A 9,938-nucleotide genomic window follows, 5' to 3' on the forward strand; every position below is an offset into this window, starting at 1 on the left:
ACAGAGCAGTTACCAGTTGGCGACGGGATCCCCTCGGTATCGCTCCATGTGTTGGGTCCTCCTCATGTGGTCTGGAATCTCCTGGGATGGTGCGTGACTGGGTCTGGATGGCCTTTGATTTGGTGTCTTTGCGTGGGGCCTCACCGCACTCCGCTGGAAGTTTCCCGAATGCTTCTGGTAGCACTGCTGATTCTGGGGTCTTTGGTAGATGTTATGAGGGTATCTGGTAGGTGACCTCTCTGGACAGTCCTTTATAAAATGTCCAAAGTCTCCGCAGTGGTAACTGTGTTGGGTAGGGTTAGAGTCATCAGGGGTAAGAAGTAAGGAGGTTTTTGCTGCAGTAGCTATGTCTTGTAGTGGTGCCTTAGGTAAGGTATCAGGTTGGTCATAGGGTTTCTGTAAATCCCCTTCCCCAGTCAGCTGTTCAACTGTAAAATCTGGCCTATCAGCATCTGTAGCATAGGTGTCTGATAATGTTTTTAATTGTCTTTTCCAATGCCTTTCCCACAGCATGTATTCCGCTGGAGAAAGAAGGCAGTGGGCAATATTTTTAATATCATGGGGTACTAGAACATGTGCTGAGAACATAGCTTCTAGGAAATTTCTAAAAATATGTGAACTCCTACCATGTTCTTTGGCAGTATTTCTTAGTTGTATAAGTTCTTTATTTGTGTTAGGTTGCCATGTCTTTCTGGTAGTAGCACCACCTCTTTTTCCCTTTTTATAATCTACTTGAAAGGCATTAATTCTCTGAGCCATTTGCCAATCCCCTGCCTGTGTTGCTTCCATCTTTATTAGAGTCCATGGATCAATGTCCTCTGTATGAGAATCAGAATCACTGTCACTGCTGTCCTCAGAAGAGGAGTGAGAGCGAGCAGGCAGTGCCTTATGCTTTTTATGGCGTGTTGGAGCAACGTTTAGCAGGGGTGCATGTGGCTGGAGAGAGTGTGAGGCAGTTCATGGCAGAGCATGGCTAGAGGGAGGCAGCAGTGGGGCTGTAATTGCTGTGCAATGGGTGGCACAGCATGCACAGGACTGGGGTGTGTTATGAATAAAAATTATCTATTTTTGTTTAAGGTTACAGAGCTAAAACCGGTTGGACTGGTTGCTGTTAAATTAGCTTAATTGTTGAGAGTTCTTCTTTAATTGCCCGTCAATGGTTGGTGATTTAGCCATTGTCCTCCCGATGCTTGCCCTGGAGCTACACCTGGACACGGCAGCCCAGGAGAATAGGAGTGGCCTGAGACCACGTATGCAGATGAAGAATGCACTGCTCCAAAATTTTCCCGTTTCCCAGGAAAACCCCTAAAAACAACGAGCCAATATAGAATTAGGGGACCCTAGGTGATGTCTAAGGACGGGCGCGAAGTCCAGTAGGGGGGGGGGGGGGGGGGGGGGGGGGGGGGGGGGGGGGGGGAGGTCAATCAGAAGGAAAGAGGCGCAGTTGCACTCAGAGATAACGTAGAGGAAGGGTGCTCACAGGATGCCGTGAGTTGCACAATGGAATTCGTGTCTGGGAGGGGGGGAGGGGGATAGGCCCACCCCGTGGGCACTGAGGGAGTGGGAAGGAGCTTCGCAGGGAGAGGGGCAGAGGGCAAGGCACTAGGACCCAGGGAAAGTGGACTGGGTTCCAGGGCTGAGGAGGAAGGAATGTTATCACCGCGATTAGCATTTGTATCTGGTGAGGGAGATAAGGCGCCTTCCTCAGAAGGGGTTTGCACTGAAATTAAGGTTTTTTTGTTAGTTTTTTCTACAGCTTTGGCTATAATATGAAATATAGGGATAAACCGAGTTACAGAAAAATCTTGATTAGTTTGAAGGGTATATATCCTGGTCCCAATTGTATCCCAAAAGGACTTTAAAATAATAGTGTTTGTGTTAGTATGTGGAAATTGGGAAAGAATCCATTTTATAAATTTTTTCAGGTTAGTTTTTGAAAGGTTACCTTTAGAAAAAGAAAAGTTGTTAGAAGATAGGATTTCTAGGATTAGTAAATATAAATCTCTCTTGTTCTGGGATCGTTTTAATGTACTAAGTTTCAATCGCATGTCCCGTTCTCTGCCAGCAGAAAAAAGAGGAAAAAAAAAAAAAACAACAAAAAAACCCCAAAAAGGACCAAAGGAAAAATTTGCGTGCAAGAAAGGCTGTTTTAAAAATTACGCTTCTTCAGCCAGATGTGGGTCAAAGGTCTGCTGGAGGGTGTCTGACTTGTCAGTCTCCTCAGTCATCCAGATGTCAGCGGTGAGGGTCAACTGACAGCCCTTCAGAAGAGTCCTGCTGTAAGCGAGGGCTTTTCTTCAGGGGGTCTTGGCAAGCGAAGGCAGTAACAATTTCAAGAGGAAATGCTGCTCCTCTGAAATGCTAGGTCCAGCATCCAGTTCGGGTCGCCAGTTTATTGGTGGCTACCAGCCAGGCTATGCCCAGTGGGCTGCCTTGGCCAGGATAGCTCAGTGGTGCTCAGCACAGCGTGTCCGAGCTCCCAAGCAGCTGCTAGCCGCAGGCAACCTTAGCAAGCACAAGTGATATCAGCTCTTAGTGATTATCAGCTCTTAGTGATTTCAGCTCTTTAGCTTGGTAGGTGCCGCAGCAGACGCAGGGAGAGAGGAAAAGCGCTGTGTGAGGTTCCGAAGAATTCTTTATTGGGGTCTTCCACAAAGGTTCTCAGTGACAGCTCTTCTGCTGAACTGGGCAGAAGTAGGGGTTTTATATACCTTACAGGGGTTTGGGAAATTTTCCAATAGTAAGGGTCAAGGGAAACTGACATATAGTTTTACAGAGAGATAAGCAAGGGTCTGAAAGGCAGAAGAGAGGGGCTTCTAAGTCCAGTCATCGTGACTTGGCATTTCCTAGCTTAGGCTTCTGACCACCAAGGAGCCATTGCAGGCCCTGGGCCTGCTACAACACCCCACGAGCTGAGCTGTGGTTCTTCCTGCGTGATTGCAGAGGAAACATAAGGAGATGGGATGGAAAAATCTACTGCTGCTCTGGCACAACGGGTGTGTGAATTGAAGAAAAGCAAGGCTCAGAAAAGAAGTTCCACGAAAAGGGAAGAAGCTCCAGTGGCCTGTAGCCAAACTGCCAAGTATGATTATGATGATGACATGTCCGACCCCCTTGAAGGAACCTCTAAGACATATGTCCAAGGAAAGAAGGATAACCAGGCTTAGAGGGGCCCTGACTCTAGCCAAGTAGAGGCTAGGGAAAACCATGTTCTCTGGACTGTGTGGATTTGTTTGCCTGGCACATCTGAACCACAAGAATATAAAGCTTTGGTCGATACTGGTGTGCAGTGCACATTAATCCCATCAAGGCATGTGGAGACAGAATCTTTTTCTATTGCTGGTGCAGGATTTGACTTTGGTGGAAACTGATGTGAGCCTGACAGGAAATGAGCAGAAGAAACACCCTACTGTGACTGGCCCAGAGGCCCCATGCATTTTGGACATAGATTACCTACGAAGTAGGTATTTCAAAGACCCAAAAGGACTCAGGTGGGCATTTGGGTTAGTGGCTGTAGTGACAGAGGGCGTCAAGCAATTAAACACCTTGCCTGGACTGTCTGAGAATCCATCTGCAGTAGGACTTCTGAAGGGAGAAGAGCAACAGGTACCAATTGCCACTTCCACAGTGCATTGCCAACAGTATAGAACAACTTGAGATGCTGTGATTCCCATCCATAAGATAATCTGAGAGCTGGAGAGCCAAAAGGTAGTCAGCAAAACCCACTCACCCTTCAACAACCCCATCTGGCCTGTGCACAAGTCTGAAAAAGAATAGAGATTGATGGTGGACTACCGTGCATTGAATGAAGAGACTCCACTACTGAGCGCCACTGTGCCAAACATATTAGAGCTCCAATATGAGCTTGAGTCCAAGGCAGCGAAGTGATATGCCACTACCGATATTGCCAATGCATTTTTCTCCATTCCTCTGGCAGCAGAATGCAGGCCTCCATTTGCTTCCACCTGGAGGGGCATGCAGTACACTTGGAACCGACTGCCCCAGGGATAGAAGCACAGTCCTACCATCTGCCATGGACTGATCCAGACTGCAACAGAAAAGTGTGAGGCTCCAGAACACCTACAGTATATTGATGATATCATTGTGTAGGGGAACACAGCCGTGAAATGTTTGAGAAAGGAGAGAAAATCATCCAAATCCTCCTGGGAGCTGCTTTCACCATCAAAAAGAGCAAAGTAAAGGGACCAGCTCATAAGATTCAGTTCCTAGGAGTAAAGTGGCAAGATGAATGGCGTCAGATTCCTACGGATGTCATCAACAAGATCACAGCTCTGTCTCCACCAACCAATAAGAAAGAGACACAAGCTTTCCTAGGTGCCATAGGTTTTTGGAGAATACATATTCCTGAGTACAGTCAAATTGTAAGCCCTCTTTACCTGGTCACCTGCAAGAACGATTTCCACTGGGGCCCTGAGCAGCAACACACCTTTACCCAGATTAAGCCGATTGCTCATGCAGTAACCCTTAGCCCAGTCAGGACAGGACCAGAGGTGAAAAACATGCTCTACTCTGCAGCCGGGAACCATGGTTTGTCCTGGAGCCTTTGGCAGAAGGTGCCTGGGGAGACTTGAGGTTGACCACTATGATTTTGGAGTCAAAGCTACAGAGGGTCTGAAGCCAACTACACCCCAACAGAAAAAGAAATCTTGGCTGCCTATGAAGAAGTCCAAGCCACCTCAGAGGTGATTGTTACAGAAGCACAACTCCTCCTGGCACCCCAACTACCGGTGCTGGGGTGGATGTTCAAAGGCAAAGTTCCTTCCATCCACCATGCCACCAGTACTACATGAAGCAAGTGGATTGCTCTTATCACACAGTGCGCCCATAGCGGTAAACTGAATCGCCCTGGGATTTTGGAGGTAGTTACAAATTGGCCTGAAAGTGAAAATTTAGGTGTCACAGATGAAGAACAAGAACCAGTGACACGTGCTGAAAAAACTCCTCCATATAACCAACTGCCACCAGAGGAAACACGCTACGCCCTTTTCACTGACAGTTCCTGTCGCACTGTAAGAATGAATCGGAAGTGGAAAGCAGCCATATGGAGTCCCACACGACAGGTCGCAGAGGCCACTGAAGGAGAAAGTGGATCAAGCCAACTTGCAGAACTCAAATCTGTTTAACTGGCCCTAGACACTGCAGAAAGAAAGAAGTAGCCAAAGCTCTACCTCCATACTGATTCATCGATGGTAGCCAACACTCTGTGGGGATGGCTAGAGAGGTAGAAAGTGGCTAACTAGCAGCGTAGAAGAAAAACCAATTTAGGCTGCTGAAGAGTGAAAAGACATCCCTGCCAGGGTAGGGAGGCTACCTGTGAAAGTCCACCATGTAGATACCCATGTCCCCAAGAGTAAAGCTAATGAGGAGCACCAAATCAATGAGCAAGTACACCAAACTGCAAAGATAGGGGTGTCCAAGATAGACCTAGATTAGGAACACAAGGGAGAGTTATTCCTAGCTCAATGAGCCCATGATGCCTCAGACCATCAAGGTAGAGATGCCACCTATAAGTGAGCATGAGACCAAGGGGTGGATTTAACCATGGACAGTATTTCTCAGGTTATCCATGACTGTGAGACATGTGCTGCCATCAAACAGGCCAAGCGAATGAAGCCCCTATGGTATAGCGGGCAGTGGTCCAAGTACAAGTATGGCGAGGCCTGGCAGATTGACTACATCACACTGCCCCAGACATGCCAAGGCAAGCGCTATGTGCTCACAATAGTAGAAGCCACCACAGGCTGGTTGGAAACCTACCCTGTGTCTCATGCTACTGCCCATAACACCATCCTGGGCCTTCAAAAGCAAGTCCTGTGGAGACATAGCACCCCTGAGAGAATTGAGTCAGACAATGGGACTCATTTCAAGAACAGCCTTATCAACATCTGGGCTAGGGAAAATGGCATTGAGTGGGTGCACCATATCCCCTACCATGCACCAGCTGCAGGCAAAGTAAAGAAGTACAATAGACTACTAAAAACCCAGTTAAAAGCCTTAGGTGGAAGATCTTTCAAAAATTAGCAACAGCATTTAACAAAGGCCACCTGGTTAGTTAACACCCGAGGTTCCACCAACTGAGCAGATCCTGCCCAGTCTGAGTCCCTGAATATAACAGATAAAGTCCCAGTGGTACATGTCAGAAGTTTGTTAGGGAAGATAGTGTGGATCAATTCTGCCTTGAGTACAGACAAACCCATTCATGGGGTTGTCTTTACTCAAAGACCAGGTTGCACATGGTGAATAATGCAGAGAGATGGAACAACACGATGTGTACCTCTGTTGGAACCCAGGACATCCCTCTGGGTACCCTGGATGGATTGGGCCCCTGGCAGGAGGCTCAGAGATCTTGGCAGGAAGCCAAAGACACTTGGGATTTCGATTTTAGCCCATGGAGCAAATTTCCAACCTTGTATGAAGAGTTACAAGTCACAAAAGTTTAAGTAGAATGATAATGAATTTATCACAGAGTGAAAAGTGGAATTTTGGGGATTTTTAGTATAGGGGTCTAGGAGGTAAGATGGAGGGATTTGGGCATTGTCTTGTCCTTCCTTCTTCTTCCTAGCCTCCATCTTCTGTGTGATGTCAGCACTTTTAGACTGGTTTAGAGTAGAAGTAGACAGTCTAACATAGGTGATAGGTATTGGAAAATTATAATAAATTGTTGCGATGTGTTGTCATGGTGTGCCTCATTTTCCCCGGTCCTTCCCCAGAAGATTCCTTCCCCAGGTGTCAATCAGCTCTCCTTTCCCCCACCCTGACTCCTGCTGGGCACTGTCTATCAACCCAGAAATTCCAGGGGAGCATTGAGTGATTGGCAGGTTCAAAGGATGCTCTCCACCCCCCGGGGGGCCATTGGCCCATCCAGGTGTTCCTCTCACCTGAGACCCCCTCCCCCTGTACCTGGTTGGTGGTCCCTGTGTCCCTTCCCCTCTCCCCTGGGTAAAAGGACTGGCACACCACGTACTGGGGGAGTTCTTGTGGAGTTGTTGTTACATTCAAGGGCCATGTGGCCCAGAATAAAAACTCTGGATTAAACCCTCCATCAGGACTGACTCCTTTCTTCACCATCACCTTAAAAGGTTTCCCCAGATCAGGGAGGCCTGAGGAGTGACCCTCTTCTACCAACAAGCTCCAGCCCATAAGCACTGGAGCTCAGACATGGCTGAACTTGTCCCCACGTGCCCAGCTGCAACTCATAGCTAGCCAAAAGTGTCTCTGGGGTGAAAACACCACAGTTGCCCCTATTTGTTTCAGCAGCAGGGGTCAGACAAGTCACGGCACGTCCCATTCAATAATATTGGAAAAAAACAATAATAAATAAAGTACATGTAGTTTTTAATACAAAATGTGGACACCAGCCCAAGGGTGGCCAGTGTACCTGGGACAGACCTGCTAGACAGACCTCTGTGGGTCAAGGAAAAAATGTATTAGATAAGATAAAATAAACAACATTGAAAAACAGAGCCAAGGAATTCTGACTCCTTCTTTGACCATTGGGCTGGGAAAAAGAGACTCTCGAGGTAATCCTGACTGCAGAAAACCCGAGATACCTCAAGGAGATCTAATTGTGGGGTGAAAATGATATGCAAATATCACTGTTTGTTGGATGTTACTGCCATTGTCTGTACATTAAACCACACAGACATGAGATAGAAGGAAATGTGTGTCAAAGGTCTGAGCAAGTGAAAGATGGAGTTTTGAATGAGTAAAAGGAAAGTGGGGAATCCTACAGCTCTATAGTCTGAGGCGTGGATTCAGTGGTCCGGTGTGGGGATGCAGAGACATGATGGATATTGCTTGTAATTTTTTGGGAAGAACAGATAGAAGTTTTTACATGAATAAAATGCATGATGTTTAGTAGTATGTTGACGATATGAAGATAAGGGGTCGAATATGTTCTGTACCTTCAAGACTGGCTCTGAAGGGCAAAGCTTTGTTTTGTTTTGTTATCAGTCTGCTCACTCCCCCAATGGTTGGCAAGACACAGAGAAGGGGGCAGTACATAGTGCAGCTTTAGCTTTTGGGCTCTTGTTTTGCTTTGCTCTTGCTCCTGCTTTGCTCCTGCTTTGCTCTTGCTTTGCTCTTGCTTTTGCTCCTGCTTGTTAGTTAGTTTAACTAGGCAGTCCAAATTTTTCCTGGACTGTTTTTCTTTCCTTTCTTGGAACCACTCAAGCCTGCTCTGGACTGGGACCTGGGAAACACCTAGAGTTTGCACTTTGTGGCCTGCAGCAGCCATTCCCAGTGCCGGAGGGACCAATAACAGAGCGACCACTCCCAGGAGAGACTTTCTGAATTTGTCATCTTTTTCAAAGCAGTGAAAGAGTGTTGTCATTCAGTATTGTTCATTTTGTGTGCTGGGAGGGGTGTTGTGCCTGTTAAATAAACAGGTTCTTTCCACTTGTCTCTGAAAAATCCTTCCCAAACCGGTTGGGAGAAGGGGCCGTGCAGGTTTGCTTTCTAGAGAGGCACCCTGTAGCCATGATATTTTATGAAAAATCCTTTGCTAGGATTTTTCTCCTATTCTGGCTGAGAAGCCTCAGAAAAGAAATGTAAACAATTAACTATCTGCGGCTGTGGAAGGCAACAGGTGCATCTGTGATTGGTGCATGTTGGTTGTTTCTAATTAATGGCCAATCACAGTCAGCTGGCTCGGACTCTCTGAGAGTTATGAGTTTTTGTTATTCATTCCATTCCTGTTCTTTCTAGCCTTCTGATGAATCCTTTTCTCTCTATTCTTTTAGTATAGTTTTATTATATCATTTTAATATAACATATATCATAATATAATAAATCAGCCTTCTGAAACATGGAGTCAAGATTCGCGTCTCCTCACACGGACCACTAACCATAGCCCCCTTTAGAAGTTTTCTCCCAAATTTGTCCTAAACCAAGACAGGGCCCCATTTTGGATGGCTGTTTATAGGGCTGCAAGAGAGTGGGCTTGATTCATAACAATGTTTCATCCTGGCCACAGTTTGGGTCGGCACTTTCTTTGAAAGTATGAGAATAGGAATGTTATGGTATTCAGGTCAGAGAAATATTTTCCAAGGCTGGTCATGAGAAAAACAGAAGCTCATTAGGAGTTCCTGAGAGTGGACAGTGTTTTTTGATAAGCTCAGAAAGAGCTGAGCCCAGGTGTTTTCAAGGACTAGGCTTAACAAGCATTTTCTCTGATCACACTGCAGCTTGGAAAGGAGGGGGGGGGGGGGGGAATGCACCACCACAATGACCTCATGACATCTTTGTAGTCCTCAAGTTGCCTGCCCCTTCTTCCAAATGAACTCTGAGTTCCAGCCAAAGCTCTTTGTCATCCAGACCAGTTGTCTTCCCCAACAGCTTGCCTTTCAGTACACAGGGATATCCTGCTCTTGTACCTTTAAGATTTCCTTCTTGTAGAAAGTCCAGCCTTCCTGGTCTCCTTTGCCCTTCAGGACTGCCTCCCAAGGGACTCTCTCAACCAGTTTCCTAAACAAGCCAAAGTCTGCCCTCTAGATGTCCAAGGTGGCAATTCTGCTGGCACCTCTCCTTACTTGTCTGAGAACTGAAAGCTCTATCATTTTGTGATTTCTATGCCCAAGACAGTCTCCAACCATCACATCACCCACAAGTCCTTCCTCTGTTCACAAACAACAGATCCAGGTAATTACTGATTTGAACAGAAAGGGTCTGATCTGCAACCTACTATTATCACTGTAAAACCACTTCAGCTAGGTTCAATCAGATCAAGGCAACAATCAGACTTTTTATTTCCATTGCCCAAATTCAGAGTTCATAAATTATGCACATCTCTGATATAATGGAAATTGCCTAATTTCTCACATTGTCTGCTTGACTGTCATTTCAGTTTTGAATCGGTAGCTTTCCCAATTGCATGGCAAACCAGTTAATAAAATATCAATGTCTCAGAGACCTGCTTG

Source organism: Pyrgilauda ruficollis, unplaced genomic scaffold (assembly GCF_017590135.1).
Source record: "Pyrgilauda ruficollis isolate IOZ18807 unplaced genomic scaffold, ASM1759013v1 scaffold398, whole genome shotgun sequence".
In the NCBI taxonomy this organism is placed as follows: Eukaryota; Metazoa; Chordata; class Aves; order Passeriformes; family Passeridae; genus Pyrgilauda; species Pyrgilauda ruficollis.